This window comes from Eucyclogobius newberryi, unplaced genomic scaffold (assembly GCF_026437365.1).
Source record: "Eucyclogobius newberryi isolate DKJ021-1_F unplaced genomic scaffold, fEucNew1.0.hap1 SCAF_206, whole genome shotgun sequence".
In the NCBI taxonomy this organism is placed as follows: domain Eukaryota; kingdom Metazoa; phylum Chordata; class Actinopteri; order Gobiiformes; family Gobiidae; genus Eucyclogobius; species Eucyclogobius newberryi.
The window spans coordinates 124,064-147,310 of NW_027315842.1; the positions used below are offsets into that span (position 1 = coordinate 124,064).

General features: G+C 49.2%; 41 non-coding genes across 41 annotated transcripts; 22 read left to right on the top strand and 19 right to left on the bottom strand.

The window, feature by feature from the left end:
* Nucleotides 1-760: 760 nt before the first annotated feature.
* Nucleotides 761-926, top strand: LOC140369964 (U1 spliceosomal RNA). The gene has a single exon (XR_011928303.1). It is a non-coding gene; the product is annotated as a U1 spliceosomal RNA (small nuclear RNA).
* A 165-nt stretch (nt 927-1,091) lies between these two features.
* LOC140370006 (U2 spliceosomal RNA) lies at nt 1,092-1,283 on the top strand. The gene has a single exon (XR_011928343.1). It is a non-coding gene; the product is annotated as a U2 spliceosomal RNA (small nuclear RNA).
* Nucleotides 1,284-1,853: 570 nt separating this feature from the next.
* Nucleotides 1,854-1,925, bottom strand: trnad-guc (transfer RNA aspartic acid (anticodon GUC)). Its single transcript has one exon. It is a non-coding gene; the product is annotated as a tRNA-Asp (tRNA).
* A 406-nt stretch (nt 1,926-2,331) lies between these two features.
* LOC140369946 (U5 spliceosomal RNA) lies at nt 2,332-2,445 on the top strand. The gene has a single exon (XR_011928287.1). It is a non-coding gene; the product is annotated as a U5 spliceosomal RNA (small nuclear RNA).
* A 287-nt stretch (nt 2,446-2,732) lies between these two features.
* Nucleotides 2,733-2,898, top strand: LOC140369965 (U1 spliceosomal RNA). Its single transcript, XR_011928304.1, has one exon. It is a non-coding gene; the product is annotated as a U1 spliceosomal RNA (small nuclear RNA).
* Nucleotides 2,899-3,062: 164 nt separating this feature from the next.
* LOC140370003 (U2 spliceosomal RNA) lies at nt 3,063-3,254 on the top strand. The gene has a single exon (XR_011928340.1). It is a non-coding gene; the product is annotated as a U2 spliceosomal RNA (small nuclear RNA).
* Nucleotides 3,255-3,825: 571 nt separating this feature from the next.
* On the bottom strand, nt 3,826-3,897 carry trnad-guc (transfer RNA aspartic acid (anticodon GUC)). Its single transcript has one exon. It is a non-coding gene; the product is annotated as a tRNA-Asp (tRNA).
* A 204-nt stretch (nt 3,898-4,101) lies between these two features.
* Nucleotides 4,102-4,174, bottom strand: trnal-aag (transfer RNA leucine (anticodon AAG)). The gene has a single exon. It is a non-coding gene; the product is annotated as a tRNA-Leu (tRNA).
* Nucleotides 4,175-9,632: 5,458 nt separating this feature from the next.
* On the top strand, nt 9,633-9,798 carry LOC140369967 (U1 spliceosomal RNA). The gene has a single exon (XR_011928306.1). It is a non-coding gene; the product is annotated as a U1 spliceosomal RNA (small nuclear RNA).
* A 165-nt stretch (nt 9,799-9,963) lies between these two features.
* On the top strand, nt 9,964-10,155 carry LOC140369986 (U2 spliceosomal RNA). The gene has a single exon (XR_011928324.1). It is a non-coding gene; the product is annotated as a U2 spliceosomal RNA (small nuclear RNA).
* A 568-nt stretch (nt 10,156-10,723) lies between these two features.
* Nucleotides 10,724-10,795, bottom strand: trnad-guc (transfer RNA aspartic acid (anticodon GUC)). The gene has a single exon. It is a non-coding gene; the product is annotated as a tRNA-Asp (tRNA).
* A 201-nt stretch (nt 10,796-10,996) lies between these two features.
* Nucleotides 10,997-11,069, bottom strand: trnav-aac (transfer RNA valine (anticodon AAC)). The gene has a single exon. It is a non-coding gene; the product is annotated as a tRNA-Val (tRNA).
* A 134-nt stretch (nt 11,070-11,203) lies between these two features.
* Nucleotides 11,204-11,317, top strand: LOC140369951 (U5 spliceosomal RNA). The gene has a single exon (XR_011928292.1). It is a non-coding gene; the product is annotated as a U5 spliceosomal RNA (small nuclear RNA).
* A 287-nt stretch (nt 11,318-11,604) lies between these two features.
* LOC140369968 (U1 spliceosomal RNA) lies at nt 11,605-11,770 on the top strand. The gene has a single exon (XR_011928307.1). It is a non-coding gene; the product is annotated as a U1 spliceosomal RNA (small nuclear RNA).
* A 164-nt stretch (nt 11,771-11,934) lies between these two features.
* On the top strand, nt 11,935-12,126 carry LOC140369987 (U2 spliceosomal RNA). The gene has a single exon (XR_011928325.1). It is a non-coding gene; the product is annotated as a U2 spliceosomal RNA (small nuclear RNA).
* Nucleotides 12,127-12,694: 568 nt separating this feature from the next.
* trnad-guc (transfer RNA aspartic acid (anticodon GUC)) lies at nt 12,695-12,766 on the bottom strand. Its single transcript has one exon. It is a non-coding gene; the product is annotated as a tRNA-Asp (tRNA).
* Nucleotides 12,767-12,967: 201 nt separating this feature from the next.
* On the bottom strand, nt 12,968-13,040 carry trnav-aac (transfer RNA valine (anticodon AAC)). Its single transcript has one exon. It is a non-coding gene; the product is annotated as a tRNA-Val (tRNA).
* Nucleotides 13,041-13,174: 134 nt separating this feature from the next.
* Nucleotides 13,175-13,288, top strand: LOC140369947 (U5 spliceosomal RNA). The gene has a single exon (XR_011928288.1). It is a non-coding gene; the product is annotated as a U5 spliceosomal RNA (small nuclear RNA).
* Nucleotides 13,289-13,575: 287 nt separating this feature from the next.
* Nucleotides 13,576-13,741, top strand: LOC140369969 (U1 spliceosomal RNA). Its single transcript, XR_011928308.1, has one exon. It is a non-coding gene; the product is annotated as a U1 spliceosomal RNA (small nuclear RNA).
* A 165-nt stretch (nt 13,742-13,906) lies between these two features.
* On the top strand, nt 13,907-14,098 carry LOC140369988 (U2 spliceosomal RNA). The gene has a single exon (XR_011928326.1). It is a non-coding gene; the product is annotated as a U2 spliceosomal RNA (small nuclear RNA).
* A 568-nt stretch (nt 14,099-14,666) lies between these two features.
* On the bottom strand, nt 14,667-14,738 carry trnad-guc (transfer RNA aspartic acid (anticodon GUC)). The gene has a single exon. It is a non-coding gene; the product is annotated as a tRNA-Asp (tRNA).
* Nucleotides 14,739-14,939: 201 nt separating this feature from the next.
* trnav-aac (transfer RNA valine (anticodon AAC)) lies at nt 14,940-15,012 on the bottom strand. The gene has a single exon. It is a non-coding gene; the product is annotated as a tRNA-Val (tRNA).
* Nucleotides 15,013-15,493: 481 nt separating this feature from the next.
* On the bottom strand, nt 15,494-15,565 carry trnad-guc (transfer RNA aspartic acid (anticodon GUC)). The gene has a single exon. It is a non-coding gene; the product is annotated as a tRNA-Asp (tRNA).
* Nucleotides 15,566-15,766: 201 nt separating this feature from the next.
* On the bottom strand, nt 15,767-15,839 carry trnav-aac (transfer RNA valine (anticodon AAC)). The gene has a single exon. It is a non-coding gene; the product is annotated as a tRNA-Val (tRNA).
* Nucleotides 15,840-15,973: 134 nt separating this feature from the next.
* On the top strand, nt 15,974-16,087 carry LOC140369948 (U5 spliceosomal RNA). The gene has a single exon (XR_011928289.1). It is a non-coding gene; the product is annotated as a U5 spliceosomal RNA (small nuclear RNA).
* A 287-nt stretch (nt 16,088-16,374) lies between these two features.
* Nucleotides 16,375-16,540, top strand: LOC140369970 (U1 spliceosomal RNA). Its single transcript, XR_011928309.1, has one exon. It is a non-coding gene; the product is annotated as a U1 spliceosomal RNA (small nuclear RNA).
* Nucleotides 16,541-16,705: 165 nt separating this feature from the next.
* Nucleotides 16,706-16,897, top strand: LOC140369990 (U2 spliceosomal RNA). The gene has a single exon (XR_011928328.1). It is a non-coding gene; the product is annotated as a U2 spliceosomal RNA (small nuclear RNA).
* Nucleotides 16,898-17,464: 567 nt separating this feature from the next.
* trnad-guc (transfer RNA aspartic acid (anticodon GUC)) lies at nt 17,465-17,536 on the bottom strand. Its single transcript has one exon. It is a non-coding gene; the product is annotated as a tRNA-Asp (tRNA).
* Nucleotides 17,537-17,739: 203 nt separating this feature from the next.
* trnav-aac (transfer RNA valine (anticodon AAC)) lies at nt 17,740-17,812 on the bottom strand. The gene has a single exon. It is a non-coding gene; the product is annotated as a tRNA-Val (tRNA).
* A 481-nt stretch (nt 17,813-18,293) lies between these two features.
* On the bottom strand, nt 18,294-18,365 carry trnad-guc (transfer RNA aspartic acid (anticodon GUC)). The gene has a single exon. It is a non-coding gene; the product is annotated as a tRNA-Asp (tRNA).
* A 201-nt stretch (nt 18,366-18,566) lies between these two features.
* On the bottom strand, nt 18,567-18,639 carry trnav-aac (transfer RNA valine (anticodon AAC)). The gene has a single exon. It is a non-coding gene; the product is annotated as a tRNA-Val (tRNA).
* Nucleotides 18,640-18,773: 134 nt separating this feature from the next.
* Nucleotides 18,774-18,887, top strand: LOC140369949 (U5 spliceosomal RNA). Its single transcript, XR_011928290.1, has one exon. It is a non-coding gene; the product is annotated as a U5 spliceosomal RNA (small nuclear RNA).
* A 287-nt stretch (nt 18,888-19,174) lies between these two features.
* LOC140369971 (U1 spliceosomal RNA) lies at nt 19,175-19,340 on the top strand. Its single transcript, XR_011928310.1, has one exon. It is a non-coding gene; the product is annotated as a U1 spliceosomal RNA (small nuclear RNA).
* Nucleotides 19,341-19,505: 165 nt separating this feature from the next.
* Nucleotides 19,506-19,697, top strand: LOC140369991 (U2 spliceosomal RNA). Its single transcript, XR_011928329.1, has one exon. It is a non-coding gene; the product is annotated as a U2 spliceosomal RNA (small nuclear RNA).
* A 567-nt stretch (nt 19,698-20,264) lies between these two features.
* On the bottom strand, nt 20,265-20,336 carry trnad-guc (transfer RNA aspartic acid (anticodon GUC)). The gene has a single exon. It is a non-coding gene; the product is annotated as a tRNA-Asp (tRNA).
* A 202-nt stretch (nt 20,337-20,538) lies between these two features.
* trnav-aac (transfer RNA valine (anticodon AAC)) lies at nt 20,539-20,611 on the bottom strand. The gene has a single exon. It is a non-coding gene; the product is annotated as a tRNA-Val (tRNA).
* Nucleotides 20,612-20,745: 134 nt separating this feature from the next.
* On the top strand, nt 20,746-20,859 carry LOC140369950 (U5 spliceosomal RNA). Its single transcript, XR_011928291.1, has one exon. It is a non-coding gene; the product is annotated as a U5 spliceosomal RNA (small nuclear RNA).
* A 287-nt stretch (nt 20,860-21,146) lies between these two features.
* On the top strand, nt 21,147-21,312 carry LOC140369934 (U1 spliceosomal RNA). Its single transcript, XR_011928278.1, has one exon. It is a non-coding gene; the product is annotated as a U1 spliceosomal RNA (small nuclear RNA).
* Nucleotides 21,313-21,477: 165 nt separating this feature from the next.
* LOC140369992 (U2 spliceosomal RNA) lies at nt 21,478-21,669 on the top strand. The gene has a single exon (XR_011928330.1). It is a non-coding gene; the product is annotated as a U2 spliceosomal RNA (small nuclear RNA).
* An 841-nt stretch (nt 21,670-22,510) lies between these two features.
* Nucleotides 22,511-22,583, bottom strand: trnav-aac (transfer RNA valine (anticodon AAC)). Its single transcript has one exon. It is a non-coding gene; the product is annotated as a tRNA-Val (tRNA).
* Nucleotides 22,584-22,911: 328 nt separating this feature from the next.
* On the bottom strand, nt 22,912-22,984 carry trnav-cac (transfer RNA valine (anticodon CAC)). Its single transcript has one exon. It is a non-coding gene; the product is annotated as a tRNA-Val (tRNA).
* Nucleotides 22,985-23,247: the final 263 nt, after the last annotated feature.

Consider the following 23,247-nt stretch of genomic DNA (forward strand, 5'->3'; position numbering starts at 1 on the left):
CAATATTGCCTATGGTGAAACTGCAAAATTCCAAAATAAGGAGAGGTGGTGGATTATAGTTAATTGTATAAAAGAAGCTATCTGGAAATCAAGGAATGTATTGACTTTTAAAAACTATCAAATGTCAGAAATGTTGTTGATGAAATGTGTTATGAATATTTTTAAAGATTATGTTTTAAGAGATTTAGTGGAAGGAAAGAGAGAAGAAATAATCAATTTATGGAAAATTCCAAACTCTTTTAAAGACTTGCTGTATTCATAGTTTTGGTAAATAATGTGTAATTGTATTGACTTTTGTAAACTGTGTTTAAAAGATGTGTTTTAAGTGTGGAAAGTATTTTGAAAGAAATTTATTGCTATGAAATAATAAAAACCGCCTGAAAAGTGAAAAGTGCCTTTTACTAAAGATTTCCGTGGAGAGGGACAACAAGAGATCTTTCCAATTTTTTGATGCCCTGCTTCAATGCGGGGCTTTTCTACCTATGTCTAAAGCAAGCAAGCGGTCATCCTCCAAGAGCAAAGGTTGTGTCTTGTCGGCCTTTAAACATGCCCTTGCGTACCCTCCGTTTGGCATCCCGTGTTCAAGAACTTTAAAAGTAAAAAAGAGTGCTTAGAACGCACAGACTTGCGTGTGTATCGCTGCCGTTTAACCTGGGGCTCAATCGTCGGGTGGAAGCTGGTCCATGCAAATGGCCGGAAGGACCATGCTGCCACATTGCCTCTTCCAGGGCCTGGGCCTTGGCTCGGAGCGGAGCAACTCATACTTACCTGGCAGGGGCGACACCATGATCAGGAAGGTGGTTCACCCAGGGCGAGGCTCGTCCATTGCACAAACAGGATGTGCTGACCCCTGTGAATTCCCCAAATGTGGGAATCTCAACTGCATAATTTCTGGTAGTGGGGGACTGCGTTCGCGCTCTCCCCTCTTGTTTTTTGTCAGAGGAAAAAAAAAAAAACCCAAAGGGTCGTTTCCATGTACGCCGCTCGCGCTCCGGCCCCTCCGCCGGGCGCTTTGCGCGGGCGCCGCTTTGGACCGTTGACGGGAGGGTCAGCGTGGGGAGAGCTCACTGCTCCCCGAACCCATTGTGGGCATCGCTTCTCGGCCTTTTGACTAAGATCAAGTGTAGTATCTGTTCTTATCAGTTTAATATCTGATACGTCCCCTACCCGGGGACCGTATATTAAATTGATTTTTGGACCAGGGAGATAGAATTTGGGGCTTGCTCCGTCCACTCCACGCATCGGCTCGGTATTGCAGTACCTCCGAGAACGGTGCACCTCCTCTCTCAGGTTAAAAAAAGGCATTCAGTTTGTTTTCGCCGTCACGTTACATGCAAATGTGCCATCATACCCTCATGTTAAACGCTTCCTTGCCGTTTGTCTGCTCCGGAAGTGGACAAAAATTCTCGGAGAAGTTTTGAGTGGAAGGGCTGGATATTTCAAATCTCCCGCCAAAAGCCCTGACTGGAGAAGAGGGGGAGGGAAGGTGAAGTATCTGTTCCTAAACCCAACCCCCTTGGGAGGTAGCCCATTCCACGTAAACCCTTGTGCAAAATAGGCCACCTTTGGAATTTGAGTGGCCCCTTTGTGAAGTACAGTACATGTGACTAGTTGTTTTGTTTTTTTTTTGGGGGGGGGGTCAAACGCAACACCGACTTTGAAACCCATCCTCGACAAGTAAAGTCTTCGTATGAGGGCGTGCTTCTGCCCGGTTTCGAGCCGGGGACCTTTGGCGTGTGAGGCAAACGTGATAACCGCTACACTACAGAAGCGATAGTGTAGCGCAGGTACGTTGGTGGGACAAGTCCTCAGCGTCAGTGCAACGCTTTCGTGCTGGGTAAAACGCACTTTCTCTCCCCGTCTGGGAATCGAACCCAGGTCTTCCGCGTGACAAGCGGAGATACTGTCCACTATACTAACGAGGACATATGGGGCTGCAGGGGGGGCCCTTTTTTTTTTTTTTTTTTGGGCGTGTGTGTCGGTGTCTTTTTCCCCCGATCTCTGTGATGAAAAGTTTGAAGGACTACGCCGACAATTCCGCCGCTCCTCCCTCTTTTCTAGGAATAAACCATCGAGTTTGGAATGAACCGTGTCAAAGATTGAAGCAAACATAAAAGGAGGCTTTGTTTCTGCCCGGTTTCGAGCCGAGGACCTTTCGCGCATTAGGCGAACGTGATAACCGGTACACTACAGAAACGACGTGCGAGCCTGTCGTGTCCCTTTTGCCGCGCGACCGCCGATGCAAATGAGCGCGTGAACAGAAGTACACTGCCCGTGATGAAGCCCCATGTGCCCTCAAGTACTGGACGCCGTGTGGCGCTGCAACGTGGCACTCTTGTTTCTCTTCAGAGCGTATAAATCTTTCGCCTTTTACTAAAGATTTCCGTGGAGAGGGACAACAAGAGATCTTTCCAATTTTTTGATGCCCTGCTTCAATGCGGGGCTTTTCTACCTATGTCTAAAGCAAGCAAGCGGTCATCCTCCAAGAGCAAAGGTTGTGTCTTGTCGGCCTTTAAACATGCCCTAGCGTACCCTCCGTTTGGCATCCCGTGTTCAAGAACTTTAAAAGTAAAAAAGAGTGCTTAGAACGCACAGACTTGCGTGTGTATCGCTGCCGTTTAACCTGGGGCTCAATCGTCGGGTGGAAGCTGGTCCATGCAAATGGCCGGAAGGACCATGCTGCCACATTGCCTCTTCCAGGGCCTGGGCCTTGGCTCGGAGCGGAGCAACTCATACTTACCTGGCAGGGGCGACACCATGATCAGGAAGGTGGTTCACCCAGGGCGAGGCTCGTCCATTGCACAAACAGGATGTGCTGACCCCTGTGAATTCCCCAAATGTGGGAATCTCAACTGCATAATTTCTGGTAGTGGGGGACTGCGTTCGCGCTCTCCCCTCTTGTTTTTTGTCAGAGGAAAAAAAAAAACCCCAAAGGGTCGTTTCCATGTACGCCGCTCGCGCTCCGGCCCCTCCGCCGGGCGCTTTGCGCGGGCGCCGCTTTGGACCGTTGACGGGAGGGTCAGCGTGGGGAGAGCTCACTGCTCCCCGAACCCATTGTGGGCATCGCTTCTCGGCCTTTTGGCTAAGATCAAGTGTAGTATCTGTTCTTATCAGTTTAATATCTGATACGTCCCCTACCCGGGGACCGTATATTAAATTGATTTTTGGACCAGGGAGATGGAATTTGGGGCTTGCTCCGTCCACTCCACGCATCGGCTCGCTATTGCAGTACCTCCGAGAACGGTGCACCTCCTCTCTCAGGTTAAAAAAAGTCATTCAGTTTGTTTTCGCCGTCACGTTACATGCAAATGTGCCATCATACCCTCATGTTAAACGCTTCCTTGCCGTTTGTCTGCTCCGGAAGTGGACAAAAATTCTCGGAGACGTTTTGAGTGGAAGGGCTGGATATTTCAAATCTCCCGCCAAAAGCCCTGACTGGAGAAGAGGGGGAGGGAAGGTGAAGTATCTGTTCCTAAACCCAACCCCCTTGGGAGGTAGCCCATTCCACGTAAACCCTTGTGCAAAATAGGCCACCTTTGGAATTTGAGTGGCCCCTTTGTGAAGTACAGTACATGTGACTAGTTGTTTTGGTTTTTTTTGGGGGGGGGGGGTCAAACGCAACACCGACTTTGAAACCCATCCTCGACAAGTAAAGTCTTCGCATGAGGGCGTGCTTCTGCCCGGTTTCGAGCCGGGGACCTTTTGCGTGTGAGGCAAACATGATAACCGCTACACTACAGAAGCGATAGTGTAGCGCAGGTACGTTGGTGGGACAAGTCCTCAGCGTCAGTGCAACGCTTTCGTGCTGGGTAAAACGCACTTTCTCTCCCCGTCTGGGAATCGAACCCAGGTCTTCCGCGTGACAAGCGGAGATACTGTCCACTATACTAACGAGGACATATGGGGCTGCAGGGGGGCCCCTTTTTTTTTTTTTTTTTTTTGTTGGGCGTGTGTGTCGGTGTCTTTTTCCCCCCATCTCTGTGATGAAAAGTCTGAAGGACTACGCCGACAATTCCGCCGCTCCTCCCTCTTTTCTAGGAATAAACCATCGAGTTTGGAATGAACCGTGTCAAAGATTGAAGCAAACATAAAAGGAGGCTTTGTTTCTGCCCGGTTTCGAGCCGAGGACCTTTCGCGCCTTAGGCGAACGTGATAACCGCTACACTACAGAAACGACGTGCGAGCCTGTCGTGTCCCTTTTGCCGCGCGACCGCCGATGCAAATGAGCGCGTGAACAGAAGTACACTGCCCGTGATGAAGCCCCGTGTGCCCTCAAGTACTGGACGCCGTGTGGCGCTGCAACGTGGCACTCTTGTTTCTCTTCAGAGCGTATAAATCTTTCGCCTTTTACTAAAAAGATCACAAGTGTTGGGGCTGTGCGGTGTATGGAGCACAACACTTTAAGCGACGTGCTCCGACATCGGCAGATGAGGAAATGGCAGCAGCTTCGCACGGCCCCCGGCGGAATGCACTCCGCTTCGAACTACTGGGAGAACTGGAAATGGATCGATTGACCTTCAGCAGACGCCTTTTGCAAAAAGAACTGGCTGTAACAACGAATCAACTGGACTTTATATTTGCCTTTCCTGGCAAAAAGATTTTTGAAGTCGTTTTCACCACAACGAAGCATCTGGAGACATGTTTGGAGTTGTACGAGAGGAAGAAAACATCCACCACTGTCTTCCAGCAGGTGAACGTTACTCCTCTCACTGATTTGGATAAAAAAACTGTCCATATCGTTATCTATTCAGAAAAAGTGAGACTGGATGATGTCAAGACATGGGCCTCTTTCTTCTGCGATGTCCTAAAAGCAACAGAGGTTGTAGACATCGATGGCATTAAAACAGGAACCAAGCGGCTGGAAGTGAAGTTAAGAAGAACTAACGGGGAACTTCAACATCTCCCTAACTCCATTCAACTGGGGGCTTTCCGAGGCTCTGTCTTTTATCCGGGGCAGCCACGGAAATGCAGAAGATGCGGCAGCCTTGATCACCTGGCAGCAGGGTGCAATGTAGCCCAATGCAGAAAGTGCAAATCCCTGGATCATCCCACATCACTATGCACAGTTTCAGTTAAATGCAACCTGTGTTCGGCGGACACCCATCTCTTTAAGGACTGCCCACAAGCCTATGCTAATAGAGTGAAAGGGAATACAGTGACAACATCAGTATCATGCCAAGATGACCCGGATCCCTATTCCCAACTCTTTGATGAGAATCCCGTGTCACAAGACAGAATGGACAAGGCAGATGGACCGGACAACTCTCCAAAAGAACCACCCACAGTGAGACTTCAGGATGTCCCCAAAACTCTACAGGATGCAGAAGGGGTCTTCGACGCCCTGTTGGCCAGCCTCCCCCCCTTCCAGGAGGAGGGCACACAGGGGGAACCTGCACCGCAAGAGGATAGTCAAGATGGTTTAGCAGCAACAGCTGAAACCTTTCTTCCGGACACTCAAGTGGAATTTTTGGAACGGCAGGGGGCGGTAAAACGCCTTCAGAACACGTCAAGTGAGGAATCTTTCCACCTAGAGCAGTCTGAAAAGGTATGGCCACCTGCCTCGTCTCCCTCCACCGAATTCCTTGACCATACTAGCGTGAACACGTTTACAGTTGTGACAAAAATAAAATCGGCGGAAGGCCCCCCAAATCCACAAAAGAAAAAAAGGAAGGGTCACAGAACACAAGGAGAAAATGGTTTAGTGGTAAACTCCTCCAACTATTAATATGACCTCTCTCTCAGTAGTCACAATTAATACAAGAGGCTTGAATGAATTGTTAAAGTGCCAGACAGTTTTCAATGAACTGCATAATGGAATTGGAGATATTTTCTGTCTCCAAGAATGTAATATACCTTTTAAAGATAGTTATAGAGATTATGAAAGTAGATGGCCTCATGGACAATCCTTTTGGTCTGGAGATAATGAAAACAAGAACTCTGGGGTAGCCATCTTGCTCCGAGGTCACCATTTTAATATAAACAGAGTCCAGAGAATAAGTGATGGAAGAATACTCTCTGTAGACTTAGATCAAAATGGAAAACAACTTAGAGTTATCAGTGTTTATTGTCCACCCACAGTGCAAGGAAGACTTAAAACCTTGGAACTTTTACAGACTTTAATTTTTTGCAAATATGAAGTTGTCATTGGGGGTGACTTTAACTGCATCTTGACTAGAACAGACAGATTGACAAAACGAGCTACTACGGCAAAACTAGATGCCAGCTCACACGCTTTGGCGAATTTAATAAGAGACTGTCATTTGAAAGACTGTGCGGAAAGTTTAGGGTCAAAACCAGACTTTACGTGGTCTAATGGCAAATCCTTCTCACGTATTGATCTTACCCTGGTGTCCCGAGGCCTTCTCCCCCTTAAATGTTGGAGAACACCAGTTGTCTTTTCAGATCACTTTAAGCTAACCACCGTGATAGACATTAAAGGAGGGTTGAAACGCCATACGGGCCCGTGGAAATTAAATATTGCTTTATTACAGAACAAATACATAGTAGAAAAATTAAAAGGAAAATTTGAACAATGGAAAACCCTACGAGATCTCCATAACTCCTGTGGAGACTGGTGGGAAGATATTAAATCCAGGACAAAATCCTTCTTCATGTCAGAGAGTAAAACACTGGCCGCTAGAAAGAGAATGTTTTATTCTAGACTTCAAAGAAAACTTCAAAACTACTATAAACTGGCACAAAACGGCTTTGACATGCAACAAGAGATTGTCACACTAAAAGCAAAACTATGTGAACTAATGAGGGAGAAGAGTAAAAGTATCCTCCTGAGAAGCAGGATCCAACATCTAGAGGAAAATGAGAAATGTTCCCGGTACTTTTTCCAAAAAATAGCAAAAGCAAAGCACCATATAACATCTGTCTATGATCAGGAAGGAAAAGAAGAGAAGGACATGGAAAAAATCATTCACATTATTAGGTCCTTTTTTGCCAATCTCTATCAGGACACACTGGTGTCTAGCAAAATGATGGACACTTTTCTTTCTAAGACTACTGGAAAACTTAGTACTTCAGTGAAGGAATCCTTAGACAAAAATATAACATTGGCAGAACTGACAAAAGCCATTACAAGTATGAAAGACAATAAAACTCCAGGCTTGGATGGTCTCCCCAAAGAGTTTTACGTTACCTTTTGGGAGCAGCTGAAACTCCCCCTTTTGGAGATGTACAACGAAAGTCTTGGCAAAGGAGCGTTGCCATCATCATTGAGACGGGGGGCAATCTCCCTCCTTCACAAAAAAGGACAAAAACAGAATCTACAGAACTGGAGACCACTAACCCTTCTAGGTGTCGATGTAAAAATACTGGCCAAGGTTTTATTTTTACGAACTCAACCCATCGTTGGTGACCTGGTGGAGAGTGAACAAACATGTGGAGTACAAGGACGGACAATGACAGATAGCCTAGCCCTGGTGAGAGACACGTATCTCCTCTGTAAAGAACGTAACAGCCCCCTATGTATACTAAGTTTGAACCTCGAAAAAGCTTTTGATAGCATAAGCCACAATTATATAAAAGCAGTGTTGAAACATTTTGGTTTTGGAGAAAATTTTAGACGGTGGGTTAACCTCTTGTACACTGACTGCCATAGTGTGGTAATAGTTAATGGACAACAAACAAATGCTATAGATATCCGGGCTGGGGTCAGACAAGGGTGCCCCTTGTCACCCACATTATTTATTTTAGCAATAGAACCGCTAGTTTGTGCCCTTAGAAGGAACAATGACATAAAAGGAATTTTTGTGCCAGGAAGTGAAAATAGACAGGCAAAAATATCAGTTTATATGGATGATATCACTTTGTTACTTTCAGACAATAAATCTATAGGAGAAGCCTTAAAGGTCTGTGAAAACTTTACTCTCGCTGCAAGCACAAGGGTTAATAAGAACAAAACCAAAATACTTTATTTGAATTGGAAAGAGAAATACGAAAATATAGACCTGATTAAAAATAAAGACACAATTAAAGTCTTGGGAATTCAGATAGGAAAAGACATGGAAGTAAAAAACTGGGAGTCAAAGCTACCCAAATTGACAGCCAATTTAAGAGCATGGCAAGATAGGGAGCTTACATTTACTGGGAAAGTCTTAATTGTGAACTCGGTACTGTTGGCTTCAGTGAATAATCTGGCGACTGTGTTTCCTGCCCCCTATCGGATACTTAAGACTCTGAAGAAGATGTTGTTCCAGTTTATCTGGGGGGGGAAATCAGAGAGACTCAAACGAAATATAATGCATCGCCTCCCACTGTGCGGGGGTATCGGGGTGCCATTAATCGAGGCAAAATTTGAAGCAATGTTCTTGGCCCCAATTTTAAAGGCAGTCCTTCTACCAGAAAGGGAAATTTTGTGGCACTATTTTGCAAAATTGTGGGTGGGTAGAAAAGTTTTAATCACATGGGGAAAAAGACCATCAATGGATGTCCCCCACGCCGAGATTTGCCCATCAGTCTACAAACATGTGCTTGAGAACTTATCCAAAGGACTTAGCCAGGTACCATCGACAGAACTGACAAGGAGAAAAATAGAACAAAAACTGTCCGTAGATTTGGAGAAACTTACCCCGGTAGATCTTTTATCGGCACAAGAGAGCAAAAGGGCATGGGAAAATATACATTTTCAAAAACTTACGAACAGACACAGAGATTTGGCCTGGCAAATTGGCCATAAATGTTTGCCAACCCGAGAGTTCCTTTTTAAAAGACACTTTACACCAAGCCCAAGATGCCCGAGACCCTTTTGTGGCAGTGAGGAAACTCATTTACACGTTTTTTGGACATGCCCTTTTGCTGTGAATGCCTGGGTAACAGTATCCCCATGGCTGAAAAATGTTGGGAAAATTCCATCAAGTTATAACAATATTGCCTATGGTGAAACTGCAAAATTCCAAAATAAGGAGAGGTGGTGGATTATAGTTAATTGTATAAAAGAAGCTATCTGGAAATCAAGGAATGTATTGACTTTTAAAAACTATCAAATGTCAGAAATGTTGTTGATGAAATGTGTTATGAATATTTTTAAAGATTATGTTTTAAGAGATTTAGTGGAAGGAAAGAGAGAAGAAATAATCAATTTATGGAAAATTCCAAACTCTTTTAAAGACTTGCTGTATTCATAGTTTTGGTAAATAATGTGTAATTGTATTGACTTTTGTAAACTGTGTTTAAAAGATGTGTTTTAAGTGTGGAAAGTATTTTGAAAGAAATTTATTGCTATGAAATAATAAAAACCGCCTGAAAAGTGAAAAGTGCCTTTTACTAAAGATTTCCGTGGAGAGGGACAACAAGAGATCTTTCCAATTTTTTGATGCCCTGCTTCAATGCGGGGCTTTTCTACCTATGTCTAAAGCAAGCAAGCGGTCATCCTCCAAGAGCAAAGGTTGTGTCTTGTCGGCCTTTAAACATGCCCTTGCGTACCCTCCGTTTGGCATCCCGTGTTCAAGAACTTTAAAAGTAAAAAAGAGTGCTTAGAACGCACAGACTTGCGTGTGTATCGCTGCCGTTTAACCTGGGGCTCAATCGTCGGGTGGAAGCTGGTCCATGCAAATGGCCGGAAGGACCATGCTGCCACATTGCCTCTTCCAGGGCCTGGGCCTTGGCTCGGAGCGGAGCAACTCATACTTACCTGGCAGGGGCGACACCATGATCAGGAAGGTGGTTCACCCAGGGCGAGGCTCGTCCATTGCACAAACAGGATGTGCTGACCCCTGTGAATTCCCCAAATGTGGGAATCTCAACTGCATAATTTCTGGTAGTGGGGGACTGCGTTCGCGCTCTCCCCTCTTGTTTTTTGTCAGAGGAAAAAAAAAAAAACCCAAAGGGTCGTTTCCATGTACGCCGCTCGCGCTCCGGCCCCTCCGCCGGGCGCTTTGCGCGGGCGCCGCTTTGGACCGTTGACGGGAGGGTCAGCGTGGGGAGAGCTCACTGCTCCCCGAACCCATTGTGGGCATCGCTTCTCGGCCTTTTGGCTAAGATCAAGTGTAGTATCTGTTCTTATCAGTTTAATATCTGATACGTCCCCTACCCGGGGACCGTATATTAAATTGATTTTTGGACCAGGGAGATGGAATTTGGGGCTTGCTCCGTCCACTCCACGCATCGGCTCGGTATTGCAGTACCTCCGAGAACGGTGCACCTCCTCTCTCAGGTTAAAAAAAGTCATTCAGTTTGTTTTCGCCGTCACGTTACATGCAAATGTGCCATCATACCCTCATGTTAAACGCTTCCTTGCCGTTTGTCTGCTCCGGAAGTGGACAAAAATTCTCGGAGACGTTTTGAGTGGAAGGGCTGGATATTTCAAATCTCCCGCCAAAAGCCCTGACTGGAGAAGAGGGGGAGGGAAGGTGAAGTATCTGTTCCTAAACCCAACCCCCTTGGGAGGTAGCCCATTCCACGTAAACCCTTGTGCAAAATAGGCCACCTTTGGAATTTGAGTGGCCCCTTTGTGAAGTACAGTACATGTGACTAGTTGTTTTTTTTTTTTTGGGGGGGGGGTCAAACGCAACACCGACTTTCAAACCCATCCTCGACAAGTAAAGTCTTCGCATGAGGGCGTGCTTCTGCCCGGTTTCGAGCCGGGGACCTTTTGCGTGTGAGGCAAACATGATAACCGCTACACTACAGAAGCGATAGTGTAGCGCAGGTACGTTGGTGGGACAAGTCCTCAGCGTCAGTGCAACGCTTTCGTGCTGGGTAAAACGCACTTTCTCTCCCCGTCTGGGAATCGAACCCAGGTCTTCCGCGTGACAAGCGGAGATACTGTCCACTATACTAACGAGGACATATGGGGCTGCAGGGGGGGCCCTTTTTTTTTTTTTTTTTTTTGGGCGTGTGTGTCGGTGTCTTTTTCCCCCGATCTCTGTGATGAAAAGTTTGAAGGACTACGCCGACAATTCCGCCGCTCCTCCCTCTTTTCTAGGAATAAACCATCGAGTTTGGAATAAACCGTGTCAAAGATTGAAGCAAACATAAAAGGAGGCTTTGTTTCTGCCCGGTTTCGAGCCGAGGACCTTTCGCGCGTTAGGCGAACGTGATAACCGCTACACTACAGAAACGACGTGCGAGCCTGTCGTGTCCCTTTTGCCGCGCGACCGCCGATGCAAATGAGCGCGTGAACAGAAGTACACTGCCCGTGATGAAGCCCCGTGTGCCCTCAAGTACTGGACGCCGTGTGGCGCTGCAACGTGGCACTCTTGTTTCTCTTCAGAGCGTATAAATCTTTCGCCTTTTACTAAAGATTTCCGTGGAGAGGGACAACAAGAGATCTTTCCAACTTTTTGATGCCCTGCTTCAATGCGGGGCTTTTCTACCTATGTCTAAAGCAAGCAAGCAGTCATCCTCCAAGAGCAAAGGTTGTGTCTTGTCGGCCTTTAAACATGCCCTTGCGTACCCTCCGTTTGGCATCCCGTGTTCAAGAACTTTAAAAGTAAAAAAGAGTGCTTAGAACGCACAGACTTGCGTGTGTATCGCTGCCGTTTAACCTGGGGCTCAATCGTCGGGTGGAAGCTGGTCCATGCAAATGGCCGGAAGGACCATGCTGCCACATTGCCTCTTCCAGGGCCTGGGCCTTGGCTCGGAGCGGAGCAACTCATACTTACCTGGCAGGGGCGACACCATGATCAGGAAGGTGGTTCACCCAGGGCGAGGCTCGTCCATTGCACAAACAGGATGTGCTGACCCCTGTGAATTCCCCAAATGTGGGAATCTCAACTGCATAATTTCTGGTAGTGGGGGACTGCGTTCGCGCTCTCCCCTCTTGTTTTTTGTCAGAGGAAAAAAAAAAAACCCAAAGGGTCGTTTCCATGTACGCCGCTCGCGCTCCGGCCCCTCCGCCGGGCGCTTTGCGCGGGCGCCGCTTTGGACCGTTGACGGGAGGGTCAGCGTGGGGAGAGCTCACTGCTCCCCGAACCCATTGTGGGCATCGCTTCTCGGCCTTTTGGCTAAGATCAAGTGTAGTATCTGTTCTTATCAGTTTAATATCTGATACGTCCCCTACCCGGGGACCGTATATTAAATTGATTTTTGGACCAGGGAGATGGAATTTGGGGCTTGCTCCGTCCACTCCACGCATCGGCTCGGTATTGCAGTACCTCCGAGAACGGTGCACCTCCTCTCTCAGGTTAAAAAAAGTCATTCAGTTTGTTTTCGCCGTCACGTTACATGCAAATGTGCCATCATACCCTCATGTTAAACGCTTCCTTGCCGTTTGTCTGCTCCGGAAGTGGACAAAAATTCTCGGAGACGTTTTGAGTGGAAGGGCTGGATATTTCAAATCTCCCGCCAAAAGCCCTGACTGGAGAAGAGGGGGAGGGAAGGTGAAGTATCTGTTCCTAAACCCAACCCCCTTGGGAGGTAGCCCATTCCACGTAAACCCTTGTGCAAAATAGGCCACCTTTGGAATTTGAGTGGCCCCTTTGTGAAGTACAGTACATGTGACTAGTTGTTTTTTTTTTTTTTGGGGGGGGGTCAAACGCAACACCGACTTTCAAACCCATCCTCGACAAGTAAAGTCTTCGCATGAGGGCGTGCTTCTGCCCGGTTTCGAGCCGGGGACCTTTTGCGTGTGAGGCAAACATGATAACCGCTACACTACAGAAGCGATAGTGTAGCGCAGGTACGTTGGTGGGACAAGTCCTCAGCGTCAGTGCAACGCTTTCGTGCTGGGTAAAACGCACTTTCTCTCCCCGTCTGGGAATCGAACCCAGGTCTTCCGCGTGACAAGCGGAGATACTGTCCACTATACTAACGAGGACATATGGGGCTGCAGGGGGGCCCCTTTTTTTTTTTTTTTTTTTTTGGCGTGTGTGTCGGTGTCTTTTTCCCCCGATCTCTGTGATGAAAAGTTTGAAGGACTACGCCGACAATTCCGCCGCTCCTCCCTCTTTTCTAGGAATAAACCATCGAGTTTGGAATGAACCGTGTCAAAGATTGAAGCAAACATAAAAGGAGGCTTTGTTTCTGCCCGGTTTCGAGCCGAGGACCTTTCGCGCGTTAGGCGAACGTGATAACCGCTACACTACAGAAACGACGTGCGAGCCTGTCGTGTCCCTTTTGCCGCGCGACCGCCGATGCAAATGAGCGCGTGAACAGAAGTACACTGCCCGTGATGAAGCCCCGTGTGCCCTCAAGTACTGGACGCCGTGTGGCGCTGCAACGTGGCACTCTTGTTTCTCTTCAGAGCGTATAAATCTTTCGCCTTTTACTAAAGATTTCCGTGGAGAGGGACAACAAGAGATCTTTCCAATTTTTTGATGCCCTGCTTCAATGCGGGGCTTTTCTACCTATGTCTAAAGCAAGCAAGCGGTCATCCTCCAAGAGCAAAGGTTGTGTCTTGTCGGCCTTTAAACATGCCCTTGCGTACCATCCGTTTGGCATCCCGTGTTCAAGAACTTTAAAAGTAAAAAAGAGTGCTTAGAACGCACAGACTTGCGTGTGTATCGCTGCCGTTTAACCTGGGGCTCAATCGTCGGGTGGAAGCTGGTCCATGCAAATGGCCGGAAGGACCATGCTGCCACATTGCCTCTTCCAGGGCCTGGGCCTTGGCTCGGAGCGGAGCAACTCATACTTACCTGGCAGGGGCGACACCATGATCAGGAAGGTGGTTCACCCAGGGCGAGGCTCGTCCATTGCACAAACAGGATGTGCTGACCCCTGTGAATTCCCCAAATGTGGGAATCTCAACTGCATAATTTCTGGTAGTGGGGGACTGCGTTCGCGCTCTCCCCTCTTGTTTTTTGTCAGAGGAAAAAAAAAAAAACCCAAAGGGTCGTTTCCATGTACGCCGCTCGCGCTCCGGCCCCTCCGCCGGGCGCTTTGCGCGGGCGCCGCTTTGGACCGTTGACGGGAGGGTCAGCGTGGGGAGAGCTCACTGCTCCCCGAACCCATTGTGGGCATCGCTTCTCGGCCTTTTGGCTAAGATCAAGTGTAGTATCTGTTCTTATCAGTTTAATATCTGATACGTCCCCTACCCGGGGACCGTATATTAAATTGATTTTTGGACCAGGGAGATGGAATTTGGGGCTTGCTCCGTCCACTCCACGCATCGGCTCGGTATTGCAGTACCTCCGAGAACGGTGCACCTCCTCTCTCAGGTTAAAAAAAGTCATTCAGTTTGTTTTCGCCGTCACGTTACATGCAAATGTGCCATCATACCCTCATGTTAAACGCTTCCTTGCCGTTTGTCTGCTCCGGAAGTGGACAAAAATTCTCGGAGACGTTTTGAGTGGAAGGGCTGGATATTTCAAATCTCCCGCCAAAAGCCCTGACTGGAGAAGAGGGGGAGGGAAGGTGAAGTATCTGTTCCTAAACCCAACCCCCTTGGGAGGTAGCCCATTCCACGTAAACCCTTGTGCAAAATAGGCCACCTTTGGAATTTGAGTGGCCCCTTTGTGAAGTACAGTACATGTGACTAGTTGTTTTTTTTTTTTTTGGGGGGGGGTCAAACGCAACACCGACTTTCAAACCCATCCTCGACAAGTAAAGTCTTCGCATGAGGGCGTGCTTCTGCCCGGTTTCGAGCCGGGGACCTTTTGCGTGTGAGGCAAACATGATAACCGCTACACTACAGAAGCGATAGTGTAGCGCAGGTACGTTGGTGGGACAAGTCCTCAGCGTCAGTGCAACGCTTTCGTGCTGGGTAAAACACACTTTCTCTCCCCGTCTGGGAATCGAACCCAGGTCTTCCGCGTGACAAGCGGAGATACTGTCCACTATACTAACGAGGACATATGGGGCTGCAGGGGGGCCCCTTTTTTTTTTTTTTTTTTTTTGGCGTGTGTGTCGGTGTCTTTTTCCCCCGATCTCTGTGATGAAAAGTTTGAAGGACTACGCCGACAATTCCGCCGCTCCTCCCTCTTTTCTAGGAATAAACCATCGAGTTTGGAATGAACCGTGTCAAAGATTGAAGCAAACATAAAAGGAGGCTTTGTTTCTGCCCGGTTTCGAGCCGAGGACCTTTCGCGCGTTAGGCGAACGTGATAACCGCTACACTACAGAAACGACGTGCGAGCCTGTCGTGTCCCTTTTGCCGCGCGACCGCCGATGCAAATGAGCGCGTGAACAGAAGTACATTGCCCGTGATGAAGCCCCGTGTGCCCTCAAGTACTGGACGCCGTGTGGCGCTGCAACGTCCTAAACCCAACCCCCTTGGGAGGTAGCCCATTCCACGTAAACCCTTGTGCAAAATAGGCCACCTTTGGAATTTGAGTGGCCCCTTTGTGAAGTACATTACATGTGACTAGTTGTTTTGTTTTTTTTGGGGGGGGGTCAAACGCAACACCGACTTTCAAACCCATCCTCGACAAGTAAAGTCTTCGCATGAGGGCGTGCTTCTGCCCGGTTTCGAGCCGGGGACCTTTTGCGTGTGAGGCAAACATGATAACCGCTACACTACAGAAGCGATAGTGTAGCGCAGGTACGTTGGTGGGACAAGTCCTCAGCGTCAGTGCAATGCTTTCGTGCTGGGTAAAACGCACTTTCTCTCCCCGTCTGGGAATCGAACCCAGGTCTTCCGCGTGACAAGCGGAGATACTGTCCACTATACTAACGAGGACATATGGGGCTGCAGGGGGGGCCCTTTTTTTTTTTTTTTTTTTTGGGCGTGTGTGTCGGTGTCTTTTTCCCCCGATCTCTGTGATGAAAAGTTTGAAGGACTACGCCGACAATTCCGCCGCTCCTCCCTCTTTTCTAGGAATAAACCATCGAGTTTGGAATGAACCGTGTCAAAGATTGAAGCAAACATAAAAGGAGGCTTTGTTTCTGCCCGGTTTCGAGCCGAGGACCTTTCGCGCGTTAGGCGAACGTGATAACCGCTACACTACAGAAACGACGTGCAAGCCTGTCGTGTCCCTTTTGCCGCACGACCGCCGATGCAAATGAGCGCGTGAACAGAAGTACACTGCCCGTGATGAAGCCCCGTGTGCCCTCAAGTACTGGACGCCGTGTGGCGCTGCAACGTGGTACTCTTGTTTCTCTTCAGAGCGTATAAATCTTTCGCCTTTTACTAAAGATTTCCGTGGAGAGGGACAACAAGAGATCTTTCCAATTTTTTGATGCCCTGCTTCAATGCGGGGCTTTTCTACCTATGTCTAAAGCAAGCAAGCGGTCATCCTGCAAGAGCAAAGGTTGTGTCTTGTCGGCCTTTAAACATGCCCTTGCGTACCCTCCGTTTGGCATCCCGTGTTCAAGAACTTTAAAAGTAAAAAAGAGTGCTTAGAACGCACAGACTTGCGTGTGTATCGCTGCCGTTTAACCTGGGGCTCAATCGTCGGGTGGAAGCTGGTCCATGCAAATGGCCGGAAGGACCATGCTGCCACATTGCCTCTTCCAGGGCCTGGGCCTTGGCTCGGAGCGGAGCAACTCATACTTACCTGGCAGGGGCGACACCATGATCAGGAAGGTGGTTCACCCAGGGCGAGGCTCGTCCATTGCACAAACAGGATGTGCTGACCCCTGTGAATTCCCCAAATGTGGGAATCTCAACTGCATAATTTCTGGTAGTGGGGGACTGCGTTCGCGCTCTCCCCTCTTGTTTTTTGTCAGAGGAAAAAAAAAAAAACCCAAAGGGTCGTTTCCATGTACGCCGCTCGCGCTCCGGCCCCTCCGCCGGGCGCTTTGCGCGGGCGCCGCTTTGGACCGTTGACGGGAGGGTCAGCGTGGGGAGAGCTCACTGCTCCCCGAACCCATTGTGGGCATCGCTTCTCGGCCTTTTGGCTAAGATCAAGTGTAGTATCTGTTCTTATCAGTTTAATATCTGATACGTCCCCTACCCGGGGACCGTATATTAAATTGATTTTTGGACCAGGGAGATGGAATTTGGGGCTTGCTCCGTCCACTCCACGCATCGGCTCGGTATTGCAGTACCTCCGAGAACGGTGCACCTCCTCTCTCAGGTTAAAAAAAGTCATTCAGTTTGTTTTCGCCGTCACGTTACATGCAAATGTGCCATCATACCCTCATGTTAAACGCTTCCTTGCCGTTTGTCTGCTCCGGAAGTGGACAAAAATTCTCGGAGACGTTTTGAGTGGAAGGGCTGGATATTTCAAATCTCCCGCCAAAAGCCCTGACTGGAGAAGAGGGGGAGGGAAGGTGAAGTATCTGTTCCTAAACCCAACCCCCTTGGGAGGTAGCCCATTCCACGTAAACCCTTGTGCAAAATAGGCCACCTTTGGAATTTGAGTGGCCCCTTTGTGAAGTACAGTACATGTGACTAGTTGTTTTGTTTTTTTTGGGGGGGGGTCAAACGCAACACCGACTTTCAAACCCATCCTCGACAAGTAAAGTCTTCGCATGAGGGCGTGCTTCTGCCCGGTTTCGAGCCGGGGACCTTTTGCGTGTGAGGCAAACATGATAACCGCTACACTACAGAAGCGATAGTGTAGCGCAGGTACGTTGGTGGGACAAGTCCTCAGCGTCAGTGCAATGCTTTCGTGCTGGGTAAAACGCACTTTCTCTCCCCGTCTGGGAATCGAACCCAGGTCTTCCGCGTGACAAGCGGAGATACTGTCCACTATACTAACGAGGACATATGGGGCTGCAGGGGGGCCCCTTTTTTTTTTTTTTTTTTTTTTGGGCGTGTGTGTCGGTGTCTTTTTCCCCCGATCTCTGTGATGAAAAGTTTGAAGGACTACGCCGACAATTCCGCCGCTCCTCCCTCTTTTCTAGGAATAAACCATCGAGTTTGGAATGAACCGTGTCAAAGATTGAAGCAAACATAAAAGGAGGCTTTGTTTCTGCCCGGTTTCGAGCCGAGGACCTTTCGCGCGTTAGGCGAACGTGATAACCGCTACACTACAGAAACGACGTGCGAGCCTGTCGTGTCCCTTTTGCCGCGCGACCGCCGATGCAAATGAGCGCGTGAACAGAAGTACACTGCCCGTGATGAAGCCCCGTGTGCCCTCAAGTACTGGACGCCGTGTGGCGCTGCAACGTCCTAAACCCAACCCCCTTGGGAGGTAGCCCATTCCACGTAAACCCTTGTGCAAAATAGGCCACCTTTGGAATTTGAGTGGCCCCTTTGTGAAGTACAGTACATGTGACTAGTTGTTTTGTTTTTTTTGGGGGGGGGTCAAACGCAACACCGACTTTCAAACCCATCCTCGACAAGTAAAGTCTTCGCATGAGGGCGTGCTTCTGCCCGGTTTCGAGCCGGGGACCTTTTGCGTGTGAGGCAAACATGATAACCGCTACACTACAGAAGCGATAGTGTAGCACAGGTACGTTGGTGGGACAAGTCCTCAGCGTCAGTGCAATGCTTTCGTGCTGGGTAAAACGCACTTTCTCTCCCCGTCTGGGAATCGAACCCAGGTCTTCCGCGTGACAAGCGGAGATACTGTCCACTATACTAACGAGGACATATGGGGCTGCAGGGGGGGCCCTTTTTTTTTTTTTTTTTTTTGGGCGTGTGTGTCGGTGTCTTTTTCCCCCGATCTCTGTGATGAAAAGTTTGAAGGACTACGCCGACAATTCCGCCGCTCCTCCCTCTTTTCTAGGAATAAACCATCGAGTTTGGAATGAACCGTGTCAAAGATTGAAGCAAACATAAAAGGAGGCTTTGTTTCTGCCCGGTTTCGAGCCGAGGACCTTTCGCGCGTTAGGCGAACGTGATAACCGCTACACTACAGAAACGACGTGCAAGCCTGTCGTGTCCCTTTTGCCGCGCGACCGCCGATGCAAATGAGCGCGTGAACAGAAGTACACTGCCCGTGATGAAGCCCCGTGTGCCCTCAAGTACTGGACGCCGTGTGGCGCTGCAACGTGGTACTCTTGTTTCTCTTCAGAGCGTATAAATCTTTCGCCTTTTACTAAAGATTTCCGTGGAGAGGGACAACAAGAGATCTTTCCAATTTTTTGATGCCCTGCTTCAATGCGGGGCTTTTCTACCTATGTCTAAAGCAAGCAAGCGGTCATCCTGCAAGAGCAAAGGTTGTGTCTTGTCGGCCTTTAAACATGCCCTTGCGTACCCTCCGTTTGGCATCCCGTGTTCAAGAACTTTAAAAGTAAAAAAGAGTGCTTAGAACGCACAGACTTGCGTGTGTATCGCTGCCGTTTAACCTGGGGCTCAATCGTCGGGTGGAAGCTGGTCCATGCAAATGGCCGGAAGGACCATGCTGCCACATTGCCTCTTCCAGGGCCTGGGCCTTGGCTCGGAGCGGAGCAACTCATACTTACCTGGCAGGGGCGACACCATGATCAGGAAGGTGGTTCACCCAGGGCGAGGCTCGTCCATTGCACAAACAGGATGTGCTGACCCCTGTGAATTCCCCAAATGTGGGAATCTCAACTGCATAATTTCTGGTAGTGGGGGACTGCGTTCGCGCTCTCCCCTCTTGTTTTTTGTCAGAGGAAAAAAAAAAAAACCCAAAGGGTCGTTTCCATGTACGCCGCTCGCGCTCCGGCCCCTCCGCCGGGCGCTTTGCGCGGGCGCCGCTTTGGACCGTTGACGGGAGGGTCAGCGTGGGGAGAGCTCACTGCTCCCCGAACCCATTGTGGGCATCGCTTCTCGGCCTTTTGGCTAAGATCAAGTGTAGTATCTGTTCTTATCAGTTTAATATCTGATACGTCCCCTACCCGGGGACCGTATATTAAATTGATTTTTGGACCAGGGAGATGGAATTTGGGGCTTGCTCCGTCCACTCCACGCATCGGCTCGGTATTGCAGTACCTCCGAGAACGGTGCACCTCCTCTCTCAGGTTAAAAAAAGTCATTCAGTTTGTTTTCGCCGTCACGTTACATGCAAATGTGCCATCATACCCTCATGTTAAACGCTTCCTTGCCGTTTGTCTGCTCCGGAAGTGGACAAAAATTCTCGGAGACGTTTTGAGTGGAAGGGCTGGATATTTCAAATCTCCCGCCAAAAGCCCTGACTGGAGAAGAGGGGGAGGGAAGGTGAAGTATCTGTTCCTAAACCCAACCCCCTTGGGAGGTAGCCCATTCCACGTAAACCCTTGTGCAAAATAGGCCACCTTTGGAATTTGAGTGGCCCCTTTGTGAAGTACAGTACATGTGACTAGTTGTTTTGTTTTTTTTGGGGGGGGGTCAAACGCAACACCGACTTTCAAACCCATCCTCGACAAGTAAAGTCTTCGCATGAGGGCGTGCTTCTGCCCGGTTTCGAGCCGGGGACCTTTTGCGTGTGAGGCAAACATGATAACCGCTACACTACAGAAGCGATAGTGTAGCGCAGGTACGTTGGTGGGACAAGTCCTCAGCGTCAGTGCAATGCTTTCGTGCTGGGTAAAACGCACTTTCTCTCCCCGTCTGGGAATCGAACCCAGGTCTTCCGCGTGACAAGCGGAGATACTGTCCACTATACTAACGAGGACATATGGGGCTGCAGGGGGGCCCCTTTTTTTTTTTTTTTTTTTTTGGGCGTGTGTGTCGGTGTCTTTTTCCCCCGATCTCTGTGATGAAAAGTTTGAAGGACTACGCCGACAATTCCGCCGCTCCTCCCTCTTTTCTAGGAATAAACCATCGAGTTTGGAATGAACCGTGTCAAAGATTGAAGCAAACATAAAAGGAGGCTTTGTTTCTGCCCGGTTTCGAGCCGAGGACCTTTCGCGCGTTAGGCGAACGTGATAACCGCTACACTACAGAAACGACGTGCGAGCCTGTCGTGTCCCTTTTGCCGCGCGACCGCCGATGCAAATGAGCGCGTGAACAGAAGTACACTGCCCGTGATGAAGCCCCGTGTGCCCTCAAGTACTGGACGCCGTGTGGCGCTGCAACGTGGCACTCTTGTTTCTCTTCAGAGCGTATAAATCTTTCGCCTTTTACTAAAGATTTCCGTGGAGAGGGACAACAAGAGATCTTTCCAATTTTTTGATGCCCTGCTTCAATGCGGGGCTTTTCTACCTATGTCTAAAGCAAGCAAGCGGTCATCCTCCAAGAGCAAAGGTTGTGTCTTGTCGGCCTTTAAACATGCCCTTGCGTACCCTCCGTTTGGCATCCCGTGTTCAAGAACTTTAAAAGTAAAAAAGAGTGCTTAGAACGCACAGACTTGCGTGTGTATCGCTGCCGTTTAACCTGGGGCTCAATCGTCGGGTGGAAGCTGGTCCATGCAAATGGCCGGAAGGACCATGCTGCCACATTGCCTCTTCCAGGGCCTGGGCCTTGGCTCGGAGCGGAGCAGCTCATACTTACCTGGCAGGGGCGACACCATGATCAGGAAGGTGGTTCACCCAGGGCGAGGCTCGTCCATTGCACAAACGGGATGTGCTGACCCCTGTGAATTCCCCAAATGTGGGAATCTCAACTGCATAATTTCTGGTAGTGGGGGACTGCGTTCGCGCTCTCCCCTCTTGTTTTTTGTCAGAGGAAAAAAAAAAAAACCCAAAGGGTCGTTTCCATGTACGCCGCTCGCGCTCCGGCCCCTCCGCCGGGCGCTTTGCGCGGGCGCCGCTTTGGACCGTTGACGGGAGGGTCAGCGTGGGGAGAGCTCACTGCTCCCCGAACCCATTGTGGGCATCGCTTCTCGGCCTTTTGGCTAAGATCAAGTGTAGTATCTGTTCTTATCAGTTTAATATCTGATACGTCCCCTACCCGGGGACCGTATATTAAATTGATTTTTGGACCAGGGAGATGGAATTTGGGGCTTGCTCCGTCCACTCCACGCATCGGCTCGGTATTGCAGTACCTCCGAGAACGGTGCACCTCCTCTCTCAGGTTAAAAAAAGTCATTCAGTTTGTTTTCGCCGTCACGTTACATGCAAATGTGCCATCATACCCTCATGTTAAACGCTTCCTTGCCGTTTGTCTGCTCCGGAAGTGGACAAAAATTCTCGGAGACGTTTTGAGTGGAAGGGCTGGATATTTCAAATCTCCCGCCAAAAGCCCTGACTGGAGAAGAGGGGGAGGGAAGGTGAAGTATCTGTTCCTAAACTCAACCCCCTTGGGAGGTAGCCCATTCCACGTAAACCCTTGTGCAAAATAGGCCACCTTTGGAATTTGAGTGGCCCCTTTGTGAAGTACAGTACATGTGACTAGTTGTTTTGTTTTTTTTTGGGGGGGGGTCAAACGCAACACCGACTTTCAAACCCATCCTCGACAAGTAAAGTCTTCGCATGAGGGCGTGCTTCTGCCCGGTTTCGAGCCGGGGACCTTTTGCGTGTGAGGCAAACATGATAACCGCTACACTACAGAAGCGATAGTGTAGCGCAGGTACGTTGGTGGGACAAGTCCTCAGCGTCAGTGCAACGCTTTCGTGCTGAGTAAAACGCACTTTCTCTCCCCGTCTGGGAATCGAACCCAGGTCTTCCGCGTGACAAGCGGAGATACTGTCCACTATACTAACGATGACATATGGGGCTGCAGGGGGGCCCCTTTTTTTTTGTTTTTTTTTTGGGCGTGTGTGTCGGTGTCTTTTTCCCCCGATCTCTGTGATGAAAAGTTTGAAGGACTACGCCGACAATTCCGCCGCTCCTCCCTCTTTTCTAGGAATAAACCATCGAGTTTGGAATGAACCGTGTCAAAGATTGAAGCAAACATAAAAGGAGGCTTTGTTTCTGCCCGGTTTCGAGCCGAGGACCTTTCGCGCGTTAGGCGAACGTGATAACCGCTACACTACAGAAACGACGTGCGAGCCTGTCGTGTCCCTTTTGCCGCGCGACCGCCGATGCAAATGAGCGCGTGAACAGAAGTACACTGCCCGTGATGAAGCCCCGTGTGCCCTCAAGTACTGGACGCCGTGTGGCGCGTCAACGTCCTAAACCCAACCCCCTTGGGAGGTAGCCCATTCCACGTAAACCCTTGTGCAAAATAGGCCACCTTTGGAATTTGAGTGGCCCCTTTGTGAAGTACAGTACATGTGACTAGTTGTTTTGTTTTTTTTTGGGGGGGGGTCAAACGCAACACCGACTTTCAAACCCAGCCTCGACAAGTAAAGTCTTCGCATGAGGGCGTGCTTCTGCCCGGTTTCGAGCCGGGGACCTTTTGCGTGTGAGGCAAACGTGATAACCGCTACACTACAGAAGCGATAGTGTAGCGCAGGTACGTTGGTGGGACAAGTCCTCAGCGTCAGTGCAACGCTTTCGTGCTGGGTAAAACGCACTTTCTCTCCCCGTCTGGGAATCGAACCCAGGTCTTCCGCGCGGCAGCCGTGGATTCTTTAGCTAAACAGCCCTAAACAGAATCCCATTCATTTCCTATGGTAGTGCTAAACCACTACGGATGTAATATACTTTTGGCCAGCGGCGGCGCTGTGGCGAGAGCGCGCCATGTTTGAATGCAGAGTGACG